Source organism: Anser cygnoides, chromosome 7 (genome assembly GCF_040182565.1).
Source record: "Anser cygnoides isolate HZ-2024a breed goose chromosome 7, Taihu_goose_T2T_genome, whole genome shotgun sequence".
NCBI classification, from domain to species: domain Eukaryota; kingdom Metazoa; phylum Chordata; class Aves; order Anseriformes; family Anatidae; genus Anser; species Anser cygnoides.
The window spans coordinates 23,303,352-23,324,269 of record NC_089879.1 but is presented as its reverse complement, the minus strand read 5'-3'; the positions used below and the strand labels follow the sequence as shown (position 1 = coordinate 23,324,269).

The 20,918-nt window shown below is 41.2% G+C and overlaps 1 protein-coding gene and 1 long non-coding RNA gene across 15 annotated transcripts in view; one reads left to right on the top strand and one right to left on the bottom strand.

The window, feature by feature from the left end:
- PCDH15 (protocadherin related 15) overlaps positions 1 to 20,918 on the top strand; it is a 738,695-nt gene that overhangs the window by 239,729 nt on the left and 478,048 nt on the right. Inside the window, exon 3 of one of the 14 annotated variants that reach the window (XM_067000238.1) lies at positions 14,637 to 14,835. The exons of the other annotated variants lie outside the window; for them this stretch is intronic. The gene's annotated coding sequence lies outside the window, so the exon portion shown is untranslated. The remainder of the gene's footprint in view (positions 1 to 14,636; positions 14,836 to 20,918) is intronic. 14 annotated transcript variants of the gene reach the window in all.
- LOC106030382 (uncharacterized) lies at positions 487 to 3,929 on the bottom strand. Its single transcript, XR_007165399.2, has 3 exons — positions 3,798 to 3,929; positions 1,870 to 2,029; positions 487 to 659 (listed from the first exon to the last, which is right to left on the bottom strand). It is a non-coding gene; the product is annotated as an uncharacterized lncRNA (long non-coding RNA).

Below are 20,918 nucleotides of genomic sequence, written 5' to 3'. Positions count from 1 at the left end.
CTCAGGATTCTGTCAGCAGGGCTTTACATATAACCAGTTTGAGACGTGAACAGACACGTGCTCTTCTATCTGTCTGGTGCAAAATAGGCGTGTTTTCAAAGAGAAGCATGGTCTAATAGTGTTGTTGGCTTTCTCTGGCATTTTCTGGCTGTATTCCTCTTGACTTGAGAGTGAAATTCAAAGTTGAAGCAGAGGGATTTTAAACGTTTGACACAATTCTTGTTCTTGCTCAGCCTTTTTGGGGCTTTAGTGACATATTGATGTACCATGGTTTTGTTTGGCTTAGTGGCTTTAGCTGTCTGTTTCCTGGTGTAAGAAGTGAGAAATACAGACATGCCCTTTGTAGTAGGGTACAAACTGTGGTTAGTTCATGGAAGACCCAGCAACCAAAACCAGAAATCATACTGCCTTTCATGTGTGTCCAGACATTGCAGCTTTATTGTTTCTTAGCAGTGTTTGTTGCTTAGTTAAGTTCCAGCTTCTTCAAGTGAATAACTCAAAGCTGTAATACAATTCAGGTTTTGTTGGGGTGTCCTTCCCCATCCTTCTTGCTGGGAGGCTCTGCTTTTTCTTCTTAACATCTCCTGTTTGCAGCACTGAAATGAATGCTGCACGAGAAATATTGGAAAGGGCAGAGGTCTCTCTGTGTGAGCATTCCCCTGGAAAGCAAAGGAAGATTTACAGCAAAAAAGGGAAAAGGTTGCGAGATTTCAAGCCTGCAACAGAGACTTTGGTATCAGCACAAGCAAAACGGTAATCTGATAGCAGGCAAACGAATTTTGGTTCCCTGTACCCACTCTGCACTAAGTTGTGCTGCACCCTGACCCTCCTATTGGTGTCTGCTTTCTTCAAATATAAAGTAACTGGAAGCGAAGCTTTCCTTACTTGATTTATATGTGATGTGTTTGAAAATACAGAGGAGCATTTTGACAACACAGGGTCACTTTGTTTCCTGTCATTGCTTTTCTTTCTTTTGCAGGTTCTCTCAGCTATTTTGTCTCCTAGGAAATTAGTCAAATCAGACGGACAGCTGAAGTCTATGGCACAGCCTGTTCCTGTTAATTCTGGCCAGAGCTGAGCTATTACATTATCTGAAACTAAGACTGTTTATTGAAAACCAGGCTGATTGAACTAACTAGCTGTCATAGCTACTCCAAGGAGGTTTACAGAGTTGCTAATCTAAAATTTACTTTTCATGTTTATTAGATATAGTTTGTCCCATGGGCATATTGCCTTACTGGTTTTGAGATGCTAGGGGGAAGGGAAGAGAAGTAGTGTTCCTATTTCAGTCACTTCAGTTTCTCTTCTGTTCTGCCTTCACACTCATCAAAAATTACTAGTATAGTCTAAAAAACATATCTTCCCAAAGCAGTTTCCTGTCATAGGTAGTGTGGGGAAACTCATGCTTTTTCTCTAATTGGTAATTACCTATTTATCTTTAGATACATGGGAATTGCTGGGTTGTTTCTCTTGTGTGGCAAAAGGCGTTGAGCAGAGTTGTAAGGCTTAAAATAGTAATGGGCCTGTTAAAACTCTTGCTGTGGTAGTAGGTGGGGAAGAATATTTTGACTAGCACGTGGGAAGGGTGCAACATCATAGTCTTTTAAAAAGAAAGCTTTTGTTTAGCTTGGGAGATAGAAGAACCCTCTAAATAAAATCCTCGTCTGTAATGGGCGGTTTCATGGAAAGCTGGCACGAGCGATGCATCCTCCCGATCCTGTGCAGGACTGTCACACGGTTCTCCAGGTTCTTTCCGTGTGGGAAATTAATCTTCTCTGAATGGTCATCGGATGCAGGACAATGATTTTTCTTGCTTGAGGTTGCTGATTGTGAAAGATCATGTTCACTTTGCAGGGATGGTTGACCTACCTGAACAGTCCTTGACTTTGAGTGGACAGGCTGTGGAAGGTGTCTGTAAATCAGGTTGTGTATCGATATAGTCAACGTTCTTCCAAAATGACAATTTGAATAAATAGTGTGGAAAAAATCCAGTTACGGCTAAGCCATTGTTCTTCTCAGGTGTTACTGGCTGGAAAAGAACAATAATTACTGGGTTGGGTTGCTTTAAACCACACTGAACACTTACAAATCTGTTATATCCTTTCCACAATTCTTGTAATAATTATTTTCCCCATCCTATTCTGAAGATTTATTTTGCGAGAGGTGTCACATAATACAATCTTTTAATATATATTGACTACTTTTACAGAAGTACTAACAAAACCCATTTCTGGAATTTCAGAGAATTTTCTAGCAGATTTGTTGAATGGCCTTCAGAATTTATAGCAGAAGGTAGGAATAGAATAGTCCCTGGCTAGATTGCACCATATATATATATAGCATTAGATTGTATGGTGTTGTTTTTTTTTTTTGGAAAAAAAACTTGATGCCTGAGATCTTTTTCTTTTTTATTAGAAGAACCCGATTTAGTTTTGATTGACCTTTTGTTGCTTCCTTATAGCAGAAATTATTTGTGCGGTAGATTTTATCCTGTAACTAACATATTTTTGTGTTTAAGAAGAAATTTATAATGAAGCTTTGAAAAGGCTGCATAAAAATAATGGATCTGAAATACCATTTGAAGGATTTGCTGGTGCATTGTGGTGTAGGTATTTTAAGGCTGTAAGTGACAGCACTTGGTTCCATCTGTTTTCCTTAGCTGGTGGAACGGAGCACCCATATTTAGCACACTATGATTGAGTCCCCTATGACTGAGTCTCACTTGGATTGCTTTTAGGTTGTTTATTTTTCCATGGTTTTCATCTCACCTCTTTTCACATATAAGAATTAACTGGTTGTGCGATGCTGGTAACAGTGCCATATGCTACTTTGTTATTGCTAAAAATAACCTGGTGTGACAAGTAAATACAATTTTTTATTTTTATTATAAACAAAAAATGTTTGCTACACAGAAGGGATCCAGTTATTTAAATATTTTCAATGCGTTTATGGGATACTAAGTATGCATATCACATAATTTCTTACAATGGGAATGAGAAGGTTGCTGGATCTTTAGCAGCCTTGTTTCGTCCTGAGGATAACCTGCTTCGGGAATCCAGAATTTACAAATGTGGCTTGGAAAAAAAAAAATTACTTGGTGCCTTGTCCAATACTCATCTCTCTGTAGAAGCACATGTGATGATTTTGTGCAGTTGTGCCTAAGACAAACACAGCTCTCGGCTAACATAGTGCCTGGGAAGCAGAGTATCAGTCTCTGTGGATGTTTACCCATGTGCAATTAGTGTTTTATACTGACAGTGACAGTAGGAAGGCCCAGAAGGTACCTTCCAAGGAGAAATTAAAAAGAGACTTGTTCCAGAAAAAAAGATTTCTTCTTCAAAGGTAGATGTCCATGTTTTAATCCTAGAATCACTGTTAAAACACCAACAACAAAATGCCCTTTATGTGGTTTGGCGTGGCAGTACTTATAGATTACTTTAAAAGGTGCAGTGTTACAAATGTATTAAATTGCCAACCCCCACGCTGTGCATTATGAACTGCTCATGCTCTTTCTGCAAACAGGTAGAGAAGCAAACTTTGCCACTACTTTTCCTGTCGCTTTTTTTTGTAGAATGCTGTAACTCTTAGTGCTTTATGATGTCTCACGTTAAGAACAGTTTGTAACACGTTCAGCAGGATGGTGATTTACTCAAAGCTGGCTTCATTGCCTCCAGTGAGGTCCTGTCAGGGATTCCTAGCTTGTGTGTAAAGGGGAAGAATTTTGCAAATCTTGAGTCATTTTCTAGAAAACAGGATTATCAGTTTCAGGAATATAAAGCTTTTTTCATTCTGTCTACCTTCCTAATTGCATGTGCCAGGTCGTGTTCACTTGTCCTCCAGCCTATACACCAAACATGGCAAGCTGACAGAGCCATGGACCTGCAGAGTGTGCATGTTTTAGGGAGCACACAGTGCCCAAAGCATCTCCTGCTGCGAAGGCTTGGATATCTGTTTGTCCCATCCCACTCCCCGCTTGTGATGTGATTTTCCTGTTCATTATGGTGTAACGTGATGGCAGCTACAGAGACTAAGGTAGGGCACATGGGACTACTGAACCTGGCTCCTGGCTCCAGGAGCAGCCACGTAGTGCAGTTTAGGTGGGGTCTGAGCTTTAATTTCTTCTGAGTGCATTCAGGCATAGGGATCTGTCTTTTCTGCAAATATCTGTATCAGTTCTGAAACGTGGATTGGAGTTACAAGATAGCTGTATCGTTAGTTTTAAAGGCTATATAAAATTAAATCGTGTTGCTGTTTTTGTAAGTGTTCTCACAGTGCCAGGTCCTTTCTGCCCATATTTCCTCAGTTAGATGCGGGTGCTATTCTAGCCTTTGCTTAATTTGCTCCCTGCTGCCTTTACCACTGTGACGGATGGCAAGGAAGGAGACTGTCAGATGGTTCTGGAAATCCATACCCGTGCAATCCTGTTTGTTTCAAAGCTTTTTCTTTTTTTTTCTTTTCTTTTTCCCCCTCTAAGTGGGACACCACTTGGATCCAGTACAGTTTCCTTTTTTGTTTTGGAGGAAAGATAATTTTGGAGTTAATCTTTATAAATCCAGACACACCGTGTGTAATTTGCAGTGTTCTCATCAGATGGCTGCTGCTGCTTAAAGGTGGTTCCTCAGCAAATAGCTGCGTGCAATTAGAGGCAACCTCCTTACCTGGACTAATGTGATGCTGAGGAGATGTATTTGCTGTTCCTGTGGGCTGCAAGGACAGCAGATACTTGTGACCTTCCCTCAGACAGCAGCTGGTGGTAAGCGTGAGGCTGGGTTTCTCTTCTGACCTGTCCTCAGCACGCCTCCACGTCCTGCCAGGAGCACATCGCTCATCCTGACAGCAGCAGCCCACCGCCCCGTCTGCACGTGAGAGAGGTCACGGGCACCCTTCGGGGGGAAAAGATGGGGAGGTCCAAGGGCTCATCCTGTGTGGAACAACAGCTGGCCTAAGAAATGTTTTTATATTAACTTGGTAATGAGCTGCAGCTCCAAGGAGAGAGGAGAGATTTCTGAAGTGCCCCAAGTAAGGAAGGTGTGTGAGACGTGGATGCTGTCACCCCAGGCTCTTTTTCTGCCTTGATTTTACCTGCAGACATAAAAGAAGGGTTGATTCTGCTTAAAGTTTGAATGTGATTCTGTACCAGAAACTTTATAATAGATTTTCTGTTTGGTTTAGATGTAGAAGTCAAATTTCTTGTGGCTGTGTGAGTGGAGAAAAAAGTGAATCTCGTGCTTGCATCATGCATTAAAGATGTTGCCAATTTATTCAGTTTATTTTATTTGTCAGTATATGTTACTGTTAGAACAATTTAGGTTTTTTTTAGAAATGAGGAATTGGAATGAAAAGAAATGTGAGATTGCAGTAAGCACCTTTGAGTCAGCAAGGTGACATTATTTTCAAGGAAGTCTAGATTTGAATAGCAAAATCTACAGAAGTAAGAAAGTAGGCATGTAGTGCCTAGCCTTAATACTGCCTTTTAACATATACGGCCTCTTTCAGAGAAGGTTAACTTTCCATTTAAGTTGGATTTTGTGTGCTAATACTTTTACTCTTTCTATTATAGACTGCATTAATTTCATTAGCATGCTTGTACTTTGGTTTTAAAATCTGTTTTTGCAAAAAAAATCTCTTACCTTCCTCAGTCTTCCCAAACTCAAGAAGCAACAAGAACGCTACAGCGTGCCAATGGATTATGGAGAAGCACAATCCGTAACTAAAGTAGCCCAAACTTAAGGTGGATGTAGTAGTAGTAGCCTACAGTTTCTAGAAACATTTTATCTTTCCTGTGGCTAGTATTTTCTACAGAGATGCAATTTCTGAAACTAATAGCAAGCACTAAACTTAGTAGATGTAGATGCTCATAAATCAGCCTCTTCTACAGTCACATTTTTCTATCCCAGTACATCCAGGGGAAGATAAGATGTGAGAATTAGTTTGGAGTGGAATGGGAAATTGTGTCTGTCTGGTATGGCTTCCTGAAGATGAATATTCTCTAAATAAGTAATAAAGCTGAAATGGCTGTCAGTTGAATTTGTTGTTTGATAGTTTCTGCCACTTTAGCTTAGATCTTTTCCATCCTCATGCTGAAATGGTCATTGACAGTGCTTTTTTTTTTTTTATTTTTAATCTCATAAACTCGATTATTGCATGCCATTAATTCGAAAAGACATGATGATGGTGGTAAGTCTTGTTAAAAGTTGAAACAACTAACTTTGAATTAAACTCAAATGTTTCTGTGGGCTGTTACACTGTTTTTTTTAAAAGCTACATGAGCATTATCCTCATAGCATAGTTATTTCTTGTTATAGTATATGCAGAAACAAGGGTTAAAATTACAGTTTGAGAGGCTATAATAATTTGCTGCATCAAATATAGCTTTGCTTAGCCAAACCATTTGTTTATAGATATAAATAATGTTGTTTGGATTTCTCTAGTGCTGAACCAATGGCAAATAATTCTTTGGTCATTTGTGCAATTTTTTCCCCCCATTTTCAGCTTCTTAAGAAGGTTCTCTCAATTTTTCTCCTTCCAGTTATAATTATTAGTTTGAAAGTTCTATGAAACTACAAACTACAGCCATGATCTGCATTGTTGATTGGTTTCCCAGCATTGCCCTCTTTTTTCACTTACACAATACCTTGTGTGTGCATATATCTGTATAAATACTAGCTAAGTATTTCAGGTGCTGACTTTTTTTTTCCATGTTGCTGTGCAGCTGATAGAGTGAGCAACCCTGACCTGCAGCATCCCCATGCAGGCTTCGCTACAGTCTCATTCCAGTGTTGTAGGGAAAAAAATAATGAAAATATAAAGGTAGACAAAGACTGAAGGAGAGCAACAGCTATGCTTAACATCCTAACAACAGGCAGGGCTGGACTTGAGCATTAGGAATGCTTTGTGTACATTAGGGGGATCTCACCTATAATAATACTGGGTTGATGTCCAGCAATTTAACATGGACTTTTTTTATTGTGATGGTATTTGTTAGCACTTTAAGTTTAAAGTGTAAGTATCAGCACATGGGGCTTTTGGCTAAACATGTTAAATAGGGAGGGAGGCAGATACTTTTTGCTAGAAAAGCCTGGGTGAAACAAAAGGTGTCCCCATACAGCACGTCCCTGATGGCATGTGCTCTGTTAGTTAGGGATGCGGTGACCAAAACTGCCCAGGACATCAGTTGCCATTTATTTTATTTTATCTTTTTCCTCTCCCTTGGTTTTCCCAACCTTAAATAATCTATCTGCAGAAGTACGTATGATCAGCTTCTTAATTTTTGGTTCACTCTCACCTCTCTATTGCTCGGAGGATTACTGATGCAGATAGCAAGTATCAGGCTTATGCTTGAGAGTCCAGAAGTTCAGTTTGACACAGTCACACTCAAAATTACATGCCGACTGTCACTGTGCACTATTTGAACCAGTTTTTGCCTTCTGTAGGGCCTTGTGCCACCGTGTGTACCAGTTTCTGCCTGACTGCAGAAAGACGAGCGGTGCAGGAAACATCTCTACACCAGAGCACTCCAGAAATGCGTGGAGAGACATGTGTTCAGAAGGCTGTAGATGAGCATATTTTCTCTTTGGAAAGGTAGTTGGGGTTGGCAAGAAGGACCAAATTCAAAAGTGAATTTATATTGCAGTTACTGAGCAAGAGTAAGCCACTAGTGAGACTTCGTTTAGATACGGAGTGCTCGTTTATGGTAGGACATGCTGTCCTAAACCTCATGGTGTGCCCCATGCTCCTGATCCCTTGATCGTGTAGCCTGGAGAACCTCTCTGAGCATCCTGTAGCTCCCTGCATGCTCTTGGCTTTCCTTCTAAAGGGGACTAGGTTGGGAAGGGAACTGAATCCAGCTGTGAAGCCAGAGTACAGCCAGGCTGCACACCTGGCAGCAAGGGGGGAAGAGCCCTTGCCCCCCCCAGACTTAGCCCTTGAGAAAAGAAATATTTCGGAAAGACAGGAGCTGATGAAACCAAAGCAATGGCCATGTTTAACGTTGTACTTGCTGAAGGAAATGTGAAATTGAGACTGCCAAACAAACTCTCTAAGGTGAAAAATTCAGCGATGGCAGAGGATCAGTCTGTGCTTGTAGATTTGCGTATGCTACAAAAAGTTAAATACGGTTTCTTGGTTCTTATTCCAGCTATCCAGAAATAATTTTTCTGAGGAACGTGACCAATTTACATGTGATCTCACAGAGAACATCTATATAGCTCGGAATGACACACTGACTATAGTAATGATACATAATAAGATGGTTTGGTATGAGTTTTGCTGAGGAGTATAATTTTAAGCACATTATATAGCAGCCAGGGTAGTTGCAATCTAATGGATGTGTGGAAAATGTCAGAATTCAAAAGCCAAACAGTCAAATTCAGAAAGCTCTTTGGCACCGTGAAATTATGATCATTCAGAAGGAAGATTGTCACCTGCTGAAGTGTTCATTTAAAAGACATTGTCTCACTTTACAGGCTCCATTGTTAGAATATAGATGCATGTGCAGAAATGAGAGCTATGGTCACTGGTTTTATCTTCTGCTATTGCAGAGGTATCATATGTATAAGGGTAAAAAAGCAGATGGGTGAGAAGTGTCTTCTGATGTTGGTCTGCTTTCTAAGAGGTGGTGATGGTCTCCAGCTCTCATCCAAACTCAATTACTTGGAGGCTCAGTGACTCCAATCTCCAGCAGGATGGGTTGGAGTTTCTCTGCTCCTGTGGGTGGTGTGTTGGGCCAGGCAGGAAAGGAGATTATCTAGCTGGCCCTTCAGAAGAAGAGCTGGAGAACAACATCCACCTACACAGACCGTACAAAAGAAGGATCATATAGTCTTTTAGAATATGTACATTTACTTAGTACTGTACCGCTTTTATTACAGCATTCAGTAAATAGTTCTGTGCCATATATTTTTCAGTAAAATTAAATGCGAAGAGTTAAAAGTTGCAGTTGAATTGTGTTCACTATGACTAGGCCATCCCCAAGTTAATGTCATTTGCCATTAATGCATGTTGAATTACATCGAAACCATGACCCTGGAACAGTGCAGGTGAGCTGGCAACATTAGTGCGTATTTGCCATTTCTTTCAGGATGGCCTCGTCAGTTGTTTTAATGTGCAATATTAATACTGTTAAATAGGACCAGGATTAATGGCGGCGAGAGACTAATTTCTTTTATTTGTGGGTGATGATTTGTCTGTACTAAAAGAGACTTAGAAACTATTACTGGTTGAATCTTATTGAATTGAATATTACTGGTTGAATCTTATCTATGTGTATCTGTCTTATCTAACAATTGCATGTGCTGTGATCACCTGGAATGCTTCATTTGGCTTCTCTCGGTGTTGTCAATACTTGCTATGCTGAAGGTTGAATGGGAGTTCAGTTCCAAAGGTAGGAAAAAAATCAATCAAGAATACTGTTCATTTGGTTATTTTTCACAGGTGTAGTTCTAGGTCAGTATATAATCATTTATTAAAGTTGTGTTTTTTAATATTTTGCTGCTGCTGAGGTATAGTATGTAAATGAAGTAGCTTGGGGTGATGCCTATCCACCTGCATCTGAGCTGTGCTGAGCACGCAGCACTGAACGCCAGCTGTTGATCAGTCTGGGTGCAAATCTGCATTGCTGCCCAGAACTCCTCCACCTGTCCTCTCCTGAACAGTAGTCCTGGAAAGTAACTGTACACATACTAATGTTCCTCATCACCTGGCCAGACACCTACATTTCTTAAACTTACAGAGAGCATCTTCATTTCAAAATATTTCTTCTAAATTACATTTGTCTAATTTCCCATCTGCTTGATGGCTATTGTCTGCTTATCAGCCTATTCAGTGAGCAGTCTAAAATACATGAGCTATCTGCTCTCTTTGCAGACAAACCCCCGAGGCTCCTGGCTGACATCTCATTGCTCATTCTCGTTAGGCTGCCATGTAACCGTGCAGAGCAAGTGGAGGACCTGGCAGCGAGCTGCCCTCGCAGACCTCCTGGAAGCACCATGCTGCTGGGGCTGCCTGAGCACACTTAGCAGTGATCTAGGGCCTGTAACACAAGGTGGGAAAGATTCAAATTGCAGTGTCTGGTCAAAAATCCCCAGGACTTAATGGGCTGAAATGGGTTAGGGAAAGCTGGTGGAGTAGCATGGTTTGGGATGCGTTACGGATTGATTAGTCGTAGTAAACCAGCGGCTTTGTCAGCCACGTTCAATACTGATGCTACCCCCAGAAACCCCCTGCTGCCTAGATGGGCTTACTGTGGAGATCCGAGCTTATCGTGCTTCAGAAGGGAAAATGAGCTGGAGAGCAAGGGGAATCAGAGAAGGTGGTTCTTTTTCTCCCAGAGGACATGTTAAAAATTTCAGGCTCTTTCTAGATGCAGATAGCAGATTACTAGCAAATCCTACTTTGGGGAAAAAACAGTGCCAAATTCCTGTGCTTCCCTAAGCTCCCCTAATCCAGGTCAATTTAAAGGTGGAAGCAATTTACTGCTGGCTTTCGAACCACATGCTAAAGTTAACTGGCTCCATCATTCTTCCATTCCCCTGGGGTGAGTGCCATCAGTGCTGGCAAGGTGTAACGATGTACGTTTTGTTCTCCTGTGAAAAGCCTGCCTTGCTGAACCACTGGCACCAAAGGAATTGCTCTGTCTTGCAGCAGAGAAGCAGCGATGGCCCCAGTCCCTCTTCCAAGGCTGTGCAGGTGGAGGTGGTGTGGGAATTTCAACCTGTTCCTTTGCTCTGTGTCTGCTGAAGATTCAAGACAAAAGGGGGAAAAAAAAACACACACACACATAGCTTTAGATACAGATTAATTGTCACGAATTGAGAAGGAACACAAAGATAACTTACCTTTATTGGTCCTTGATTCAGAACTTCCTTCAGTCCCCTCCTGAGGTCACAGAAAATGATTTCATGCCACGGCAAGGGTAGGAATGAATGCTCTGCTCTCCCTCTTCCAATCCTAAGGTAAATCAATGTGCTGCTGCAGTGAAAGACATGGCAGAGGAAGCACTTTAGGACATAATGCTGTGTACCAATGGCTTTCTTACAGCCAGGCCAAAAAAAAAAAATATGTTTGACAGCATTGCATTAGCTGGCAGGTACCCTGCCTTCTGCTCACTGCTAGTTATTTTCAGAGTTCTTTAATAGAGAAATCATAATAGCATCCGGCAGTCAGCAATATCTCCCTGCAGGTAATGTGGGGAGGCTTTTGGTTGCCAGAACAAGCAAGGTTTTGTGTGTGATCAAGGACACTAGCAGAAGACTTCAGGCCATGATCGGAAAAGAGTTGTGAATATAAATTTGAAGAAATCCAGTCATTTAAGTCATTGTATATTTAACATAATTGTTCCCAAGGGCTTTGAAAACCCAGAATTATTTAACATTAGCTTTACGTATTATTTATGTTAATGGCAACACTGTGGAAATTGAGTGCTGTGAGAAAAAATGTCATTTTCACAATCATGTAATCTTGTTTTGTATTGCCCAGATATAAATATAAATTCAAAACTTGCAGTGCAAGTACTGACTAACACAGTACTGTTGGGTACCTCTCAATCCAGTGCAAACATCTTGTGTGAAGTCACCAACATCTATTAATGAAAATGCCCCACGAGTGTATGCTTTTAGTTCTAATCATCTATATTTTCATTGTCTTAATTGAAACATGCAAAAGAAAACAGAGGAACTCACTCTTCCAGCACTTTTTCAGTTGTGGAGAAAAATCCTCAATCCTTATAAAAATGGGGAAAAAAAAGTTAGAAAGTTTGTCCATGGAAATAGGAAGACCTTTGTAAAGCTGGTTGTGACTACCCGGGACTGCGAACAAAGTGGGAAGAAGCGTAGGGTAGCATGCATCCTTCTGGTTCTTCTGTGGCAGTATGGGGGTATTCTTTGGCTTCCTGGCATTTCAAGTCTGCTGAACAGATAGCATCATAAAATTAAGGTTGCTTTTCCTTTAATGCTGTTTGACCTCCAGAAATTCCTTTCTTATTTGCAGTATGGATATTGCATATTATGCAATAATGGTGTGGTCATTTTTTCTTCTCATTTTTAAACCTGTGCCACCTGCTCATCCCAAGGGGCGAAGGATGCCCAGTGTCAGCAGCTCAGATCCTTTCTGGCACCTGGGCCTGGGTTGAGAGCTCTTGTACTGGAATGAGTTAGAGCACTGCTATAAAGTAGTAGGGTTGAAAATGAATGAATGAAAATATTATCTAAGGCATCATCTTCTGAAAGTAATTACCTTCCAACTCCACAGTTTTTGGAGTCAGCTGTGAGATACTGGTTTAGTGTTAAGATTTTTGTGCATATGCATCCATCTTCCCTGAAATAACACCGAATAATAGCAACTGTCCAAACTTGAAATTGTCAAAGAAGGAATGATTGAATATATCAACTGGTTGGAATCCCACTGTGTGATAGCTATTAAATTATAATACATATATTTAATGTTTTTTCCAGGCTCTGAAACATTGGCTGTGTAAGGAGGCATGCCCTTCACATCTTTGCAAAGATCCTGGCTGACCTCTGTCCACCTGAAGTTCAGCCGATGAGTACACGCCTGTGGTTTGGGCTGCCACAGGTGCAGGGCAGTAATAAAACACCATCACTGGGAAGGTTGCTAAAGGTTCACGTCTCCCATGACTCCCCAGCATCTTGCCACGCAGACATTTGCCCTGCGGGATACTGAAAATTTTACGGTGTTTCCTCTGCAGGAGTCAGCCAGTGAGAGTGAGTTAGGGGTTCATTTCTGCAGAGAATGAACAGCACTAATGTGACTTGGGATAGCAGCTTCATTTCCAGAATGATGATATATCCTTACCTTTTGAAGTTTCTTCTGTACGCAGCTTTGAAGCAGATGAGACTCCATTGAAATGGAGTTTTGTAATGTACCTTGGAGACAATAAATGTCTGTAAATTTATCTGGCTTTTAAGGCCTTAAGAAGTAGCTGCTATACTTATTTTGGATCCTGGTGTCTTCACCTTTTATCTTCTTCCTATTTTTACCCCAGCTTTTATATACTGTTCTGGTTCTGACTGGTAAAGACTCTTGCATACGCAGGGGAAGTTGAGTGTAGAAAAAGTGAATAAGGAATTCCAGGGAACCTGGGGCTAGATATGTGCAGATATTATTTATTTTCCCTCATAGGCTTTTGATGAGAACTAGATTGAGGTCAGCCCCTGGGCACAAAGATGTATTCGATGTTTTTGGTGTTAAGAATATATACAGTTAGCGTCTGACCTCGGTCTGTTTCCAAGCAGCAGAGCAGATAGCATTATCTTTGCAGGTTCGGCAGCGAAAGCTGCTCCAGCACCCGAGGGTGAGGAAAGCAGTTTCCAAGGATGCCTGCAAACCATGCAGATGGGGCAGCAGGAGGCTGCTTGGTCTGTCATTCATAACATTTTTGTGGTATATCTCCAAGTTGTTTGTTTTTGCCTTTAGCTCCTAGTGGGGCATTTTCCTGAAATCTTTCCCTCTGATGGCTGTAAATCTAGCCCTAAGTGGTTATCTTTCTCATTTCCAGCCTCAGTGGAATCATTCCCGCTTTATAGCTATTTGCTGTTGTGTGAAACAAGCAGAAGAGGTGAGCTCGAGCAGCACCTCTTCTTCCCTGCTATTTAATGCAGGAACATTCCTACCAGCAGCAGTCCCCAGCCTGCGATGCACACACCGCAGCGAGCTTTCCCCATCTTCTCAATAGCCTCCTGCGTGCCTCTTGCAACATGATTGCGGTGTTTTGACTCTCTGTGGCCTGTACTGTGGTGGCACCTCTCTCTCTGTCTTTTCCTGGTGTCCCCTAGGATTGTCTCTGCCTTCCTCTGTGTCACAGTAGCTGCTGGTTCATGGTCATCCTGGTATTGGCTCATTCACCCAAATAGTATCCTCTCGTAAAGCTCTTTCACCAGTATTGTTCATTAAAATACACCATGATGTTGGTGCTAAGCTGTATCCATACACTTACGACCTCTTTCACATCCTTCTTACTATTTGCAGGCACCTTTGTTGGTGTATTATTCTCGTGTATTTTACAAAATAGGCGATAAGCATTCTAGCTGTGGAGCACAATGGCAAAAGAGCACTTCACAGTTTCTGGTTTTCATAATGTATATGCCCATTGTAGGTCCTTTCCCTGGAAAATGATTATTTATATCATATAAAATACGCTCCTTTTCTTCATGTAGGAATTATTTAAGTATAGCTTTCGTTATTACCATTGAAGTGATATTTCTGGAGGAGAGGTGAAACTTGTTTGCCCACAAACCATGTTATGTTTATTGGGAAATGGTTTGGGGTGCTGTAAGGTCTGCACCCAAAGTGCTGCTTCCCGAATTTGTTAGTAAGGTGCACATAACCTGCCCCTGCGTTGGTGCAAGTCAGCAGCATCAAACCTGATGCTGTCTGATTGTGCAGAGGAAGAGTATGAAATTGCATCTGTATGTTTGCAACACTATTGTTTCTGTTATACCAATGTCAAATGTTTTAAGACTGAAATCTAATTTAAATTGCGAGGCTCACACTGCTGTAGAATAATGAATTTCTTTCTTTTCCCAGGAAGTCAGAGTATTTATGTATCAGAGTGTTACACCTTTGTAAAGAACACATCTTGCTAGCTGCTGTAATTTGCATGGTAATTTTTCCTATTTCAGGGCTGATGCTGTTCCTGCAGGAGGGTACTTTCAAGTTGTGATTTGGTACGTGCTTGTTCCTATACCACTGTTAGGATGATGATCTGCAGAGATTGGTGTTCCCCTCGAGAAGCCGGTCATTTTACTCTGCCCTGCATTGGAGTGGTCAGCTGAAAGAGATGTATATGGGCTGCGTGTGCCGTGCGGAAAGCTTGTAAGGGTGAGTAGTGAGAGCAGAAAGGAGGAATTTGGTTTATTTTCATTGGTCTTCAAAGGGGTGGAAACAGAATCCCCACCATGAAGGCTACTTGAGCTTGTGATACCCAATGTCTGCTGAGAAAACCCACGTGAGCCTGTTAGAGTTTAGTACTTGCATGTGTCCATGGTAAAAGAAATACAGACGTATTTTGCAGTGTCAGGGGCTACTGGTTTTCCCTTGGTGATCTTTGCACTATTTCCTGTGGATGGTTTGGATATGTTCCCCCAGCCTTGTGATCTCAGAGGTATTTTCAGTTGTGTGGCATTTTTCGTACTTTTTATGGTTCTGAAGGCTTTTCACAATTGCATGTTTTCTATGTAACATTACTGGTTATGGGGAAAAGACGTATGGGTACAGTTTTATAGCAGATTTTAATGGTCTTTTTAGGTTTGTGTTAAAACAACTGTATAGTTAGATTTTTGGGGTGTGATTTTCCTAGTTTGGCCTCTAAGGTAACTTCTTAATTAAAAAAAAGAAAAAAAAAAAAGATGAATATAACAGCTTACATGATATGAGACTGAAATGACTTGTTTGTTTTGGGCTTGTAATTATTCTCAGCGATGGTTTTATAGTTGGAACTGATTTGTAAGTTCTAATAATCATAGTATGCAATCATACCTTGCAGCATTTTATGTATGAGCCCATCTCTCTTTGCAGCTTGGTTTATCAGGCACATTAATGTGGTTGTATTTTTCACGGTTTAATTAAAACTATTAATTAACGTGATTTCAGATTGTCAGTTCAAATCACTGTCTGCTGAGAATGCCGGGAAGCCAGTATGTGTCACTCTGTAACACCAGTTCTGGGCATTTCCTAAAATCACTTTTGTATGCTCTGTGGGCGATGGGTTTTCCATGCCACGGAAAAATATAATGAGCATTTTTCTTTCTGAATTAGCAAGGGGAGGCAGCCTACATTACTTCAGGTCTATAACGCATTCATTAGTTACAAACCAAACAGGCAGGATGGAAATCCCAGAGGTCCCCCCAGCGTGTGCTTTGTTTCCAGTTTCAGTCTGTGGTGATTTCCTCGTTAACTAACGAGGGAAGAAATCCATCAGCCTGCTGGTGCTGGGGCAGGGGGGAGCTTTGGGGGCAGCGGGTGGGAGGGCAGGGGCTGGGGGACACCAATGGGGCAGGAGTTGCAGGGCCAGGGGCTGAAGTCCTCGCAGGCCATCACAGACACCAGGAGGATGGGGAAAAGTGACTGGCATGAACAAGTGGTGACTGGAATGAGAGCACCAAAATCATCCACATAAATTTTAAGTAATTTTATTTTTGATTTCTGCAATTGAAAGTGAGACTCAGATTTCCATGCAGAGTAATGGTATCACGAACCTCAGGAGCTTTAAAATAATTATTCCCTGCCAGCACCAGAGGCACAGATTCGGGCTGTGATTCAGTTTAAAAGAAAAAAAAAAAAAGAAGAAACTTGACAGAAAATTGTCCTTCTTCTTGGGTCGTTGGCTATGCTGTGGTCAGTGTCCGTAAACTGCTGCCTCTCAGCCCTCAGGACAGCTGGTAGTCCATCGCTAGTGCCGTGCTAAGAAAAACCACGAGTATAGAAGCGTTAAAGCACTGGTCGCTCTGAGGAGGACATTCTTGGCAATCTGACGTGTAGCTGTGCTCGAAGGTTTGGGTTTTAGGGCTTTCTTCATTCCTTGCCTGTGGCTAAGGCAGGCACGTCTGCACCCACGTGCGGCTGGTGAGAGGTGTGCGCTTTGAATTTGTGTTACTGCTGCTGCTTCTCCTCCGAGGGGAAATGAGTTCTGAAACAGGCTTAATGAGCAATTTAACAAGGGGAATTTTAGCATTTTGTATTGCCAGCATTGAGCGTTTTTTTCCTAGAAATAACCTCTGATTCAGCTAATGAAATATTTTTCTCTGCATTTAATTTCATTATTAATTTTGCTCAGTGAAAGTTCTACAAAAGGGTCATAGCATTCACTTTTTAAATTTAGATAGGGGTGGTATCGTAGGATCTTTTCAAGGGTAAATATGGTAAAATATTCTATTTAAACTAGATATTATTTAACTGTAAAGTACCATGAGCATCATGTTTGCTAACAATAAAGAATTCATTGTAAGAGCATATTTAGCACAGTTGGGTCATAAACCAGTTCCCCCAGCGTGGCATGAGAAGAAATTATATTTCTCGTAGATAGTAAACAAGTTGCACTGCACAGAAATGAGATCAATTAAAGGAGGGTGCCTGAAAGGAATGGGATTAGTGTAAAAACGTGCTTTACTAAACATCCAATTGCTACATAGAAAAGGAAAAAAAAAAAAAAGAAACAAAACCAGAGTATTCCTTTTGAACATGTTCTGAATCCAGATGCAAGCAAACATATTAGGAAGGGAAAAGCTGCAACCTCCATATTCATTCCCTCCACTAACTCTTGGGTTTTTCACACACGTTCATACTTTCTCCAGTATCCTTTTCTAGAAATAACTCCTATCTGCAGGTACAACTGCATTTCCAAGGCAGATACACGAGCATTTTTATGGTTTGATTGGAGCAGGGGTTTTATTTTTGGATGAGAGCAAATGATAAGGTTAAGACAAAAATCTGGCTTGCACAAAGTTCCATCTTTTGCCTACCTGTTTCGAACAGTGGCATAATTACCACTGGAAAGGATTGTTTTCTACATGACTGGTTTCTTTGATTGTTTTTCCTTCTTACTCAAACAAGCATTTGGTTTTTATTATGCTTCAAATTTATATTCATTCTGATTAAAAAAAATAATAAAAATATCTCATATAGTTTTCTCAATAAAATTCCTCTGGTTCATCTTTTTATCCACCGGGAGTTGCCGTTGAAGGTGTATTAGCAATGAATGGAGCTACTTTTTCTGAGTGAAATTCTGTAGTGAATGGTGAAAAAGAAGCGACAGGCAATGCGTCGAGTGATTTTCTTGTGTACTTCTCTTGTTATTTGCCATACATTGAGGCAGGTTTCTCTTAGGGATGACTTGCAAGACTGACATCTACACATGCATTCATATGTTGAGGATGATGTTAGCATGAGCAAGAAGGTCAAAACTGGGCATTCAGAAACATTAATAGGATGCCCACCACAATCAATGGAAAAGTGTTTTTCTCCTTCTGATTATTTAGTAGAAGCGCAAAAATCTTACCTTTTAGCATTCTGTTGAAAAGGAAGATGAGAGAATGAAACACTCAGATGACATCCCACCAAAATTATAACAATGGGAAGAAATGATCTGTTTTTAAAAATGTAACATCCATAACATTCATGCAGGTACTCTGAATCCTCAAGCTTAAGTTATGGTGAAGTGCTGTAGCAGACCTATGATCTGGCTGGGTGCATCTGTCTTTTTCTCTCGTGTAGGGGCGATTAGCCGCCAGACTTCTTTTGCCTTCCAGTTTATATTGCTTCTCTGCATGGCATTGAAATACAGGAAATTAATTAAAAATACAAAAGTGCCTTGAAACAAAAGCACTTCTTTTGGAATGCTGGCTCTGTAGAATACAAGAAAACAGGCAGAAGACACATAGCATGTATCTTAGAAAAGCTCCTTGTCTTGTAAAGTCAGTGGGTAAAAAAAAAAAAAAAAAAAAAAACAGATATGTAACCCAGTAAACCTGTTTGCCTGTTTGTCATAAGAGTATTCTTACAGGTACTGCATTATGTACTTCTGTTTTGTCTCTTTCTCTCCACCTCCCTACTTTAACATTCAAGCAGATTTTTCTGTCCCCTCATCAGCTTTGCACTTGCAGACAGAAGTCACCTTCCATGGATGAATACATGCTTTTTGCCCCTGGAGAAGCTGCTGGTAGAAGGGGAGAAGTGGTGGAGGCTGCTCAAACTCTCATGCATCTCAGTGTATTCCTGTAGGCGGGCAGCATGAACGGTATATTGCCTCCTGTATCTGTATTCATATCTGAATCCAAGAGCCAGTGAATTGAGGTGGGACGAGAAAAGTTCTGGTTGCTTTTAGTATTAGAAAATTATTTAATATAGCCCTAATTAATTGTGCACTATTATGACCTTGAGATCTTCAGTTGTCCTTTACAAATGCTGTTCTAAGCTGCAGAAACAAGTCCCACAAACCTACATCCCCCTGGAGGGTCCAGGACCTGTGCTCGCTGCTCGCTTGCTCTTGCTCCCCTCCATCAAGATGAGTGACCCCCATTTTTCAGCTGAACTCTGAACAAGCTTAAGTGTTCCCAAGACGCCACCCAGGTTATCTGAACTGGGCTCAGAGTAGAAATGCCCTGATTGCTCATTTGTGCCTTTGGAGGTGTTGGTAGCCTGGGGACTGCCCATGAAGCTTGGCACAAACCCTCGGGGTTTGCCTGCTGTGTCTCTTCTGTAATGAGCCCTGATTTGTGCGATCTGCGTTCAGACAGCCTGATGTGATTTCACTAGCAGGATGCTACATCTCTCAGGGAGAAGTTGCTGTTGGTGAAGATTTTTTTCGGAGGCAGGAGAGAATACACAAAACCACAGCAAGGGATTAAATGGGCTTGTTGATACCAAGGGGTGATGCTTGTGGGTAAGGCTTGACAGAGGATACCGAAATCAATTGAACCTGAAGTGCAGAATGCTGTTTATTTCCAGGGCCATGAGCTAGTTCTTTCTGGCTCTGCTCTTTCCCCTAAGGTACAGTATAAAGGCCATATCAAGCAGTGTGACACTAGACAAACCCCAAAATGTCATCGTATTCCAGTTTATCAGTAAATTAAGATTCAGATACGGTGATTTTTAAATACCATTCAGTGATTGCCGAGCCCTCAAGGGGCTGAAGGGACATCAGAAAAGAAAAAAAAGCAAAAGCAAGAAGTGCTGCACTTTTGTTAGTTTTTTGAAACTTAAGAGATGCAGCAGAGAAAAGTCTTTGTCACAGTATGAGGTTCTCCCGAAGGGTAGGATAACAGATAATCCCCTCGTACTAAAGCTATATATTTCAGCTACAACAGCAATCAAAGTAAAGCTGTGAAAGCCCGTAAAAACCTGCCTGAAGGGCAAGCTCTCTCTGGGTGCTACAGAAGGCAGTTTCAAAGTTGATATAACAAGATCAATTCACTCGTTTTCTAAACACTGCCTGGTGGATGTTGGCTCTCTTCTGATGCTGTCAGTAATTCTGTCCTGTGCGGGGCTCTCTGAGATGTCGCCTTCTTTATTAGCCATGTTTAAAACAAAATGGATAAAGAAAAAGCTCTTTGGGTGAGGTTGGTATGCTTCTGGAATACAAGAGATATTATTATCATTATTTATTTTTTACCCCAATTGTTGAGCTAATTGGGTGGCAGTTTATATGGATGCATTACAGACAAAGGTGGCTGCTGACCTGCTAGAAACTGAGAGGAAAGTACAAGTGCATGAAACTTAGAAGTTGTAAAATGGCTTGTTAGCGTGTACTGCCATGGTCAGAGATCCAGAGCAGAAATGTCTTATGTGCTGAGTTTTCAGTCCTTGACCTGGGGTTAACAGAGAAAGCCATCGTCTCTGTGTGCAGCTGGACAAAGTCCATCCTGTCCCTAGGTGGACACACTGCGAGGTGTGTTGTACCTGAACACGTCTGGGGGGTGTTTCACAAACTCTTGGGGCCTCCTTTTTGGTGTAAGCTGCCTGGATGTGGTGTTCTGGAAGTTATCCTTGAAAGGAAGGAGTGAAGGAGAGCTTTCTCTGTCCTGGCAGACTGCATTTAGCTGTCACTGGAAGGCAGTGTGGTAAATGGTGAGTGCTGGAGTATGTGTGGGTGCTTGTGTTTCTTTGATAGGTCTAAATGCTTTAGCATAACAACGCAGTTGTAGAAAGCAAACACTGAGGAACTCTGCTTTATTTTTTCTCTTTTTATTTTTTTCTTCTCTTTTTTTTTTTTTTTTCCTTCTGTTTCTCGCTTGCTTTTCAGTTGCATGAGGTCACCTCCTGGCAGCCAGCGTAATGGCAGGACCATCGTTCGGCTGCTACTAAAACAGATCTCTGAAGCTTAAAACACTTTCAGGCTACTATTTAAGATTTGCTTTTATGTAGGAATTTTCAGTGGAAAAATGACTACTTTTGTACCAAATGCAGGA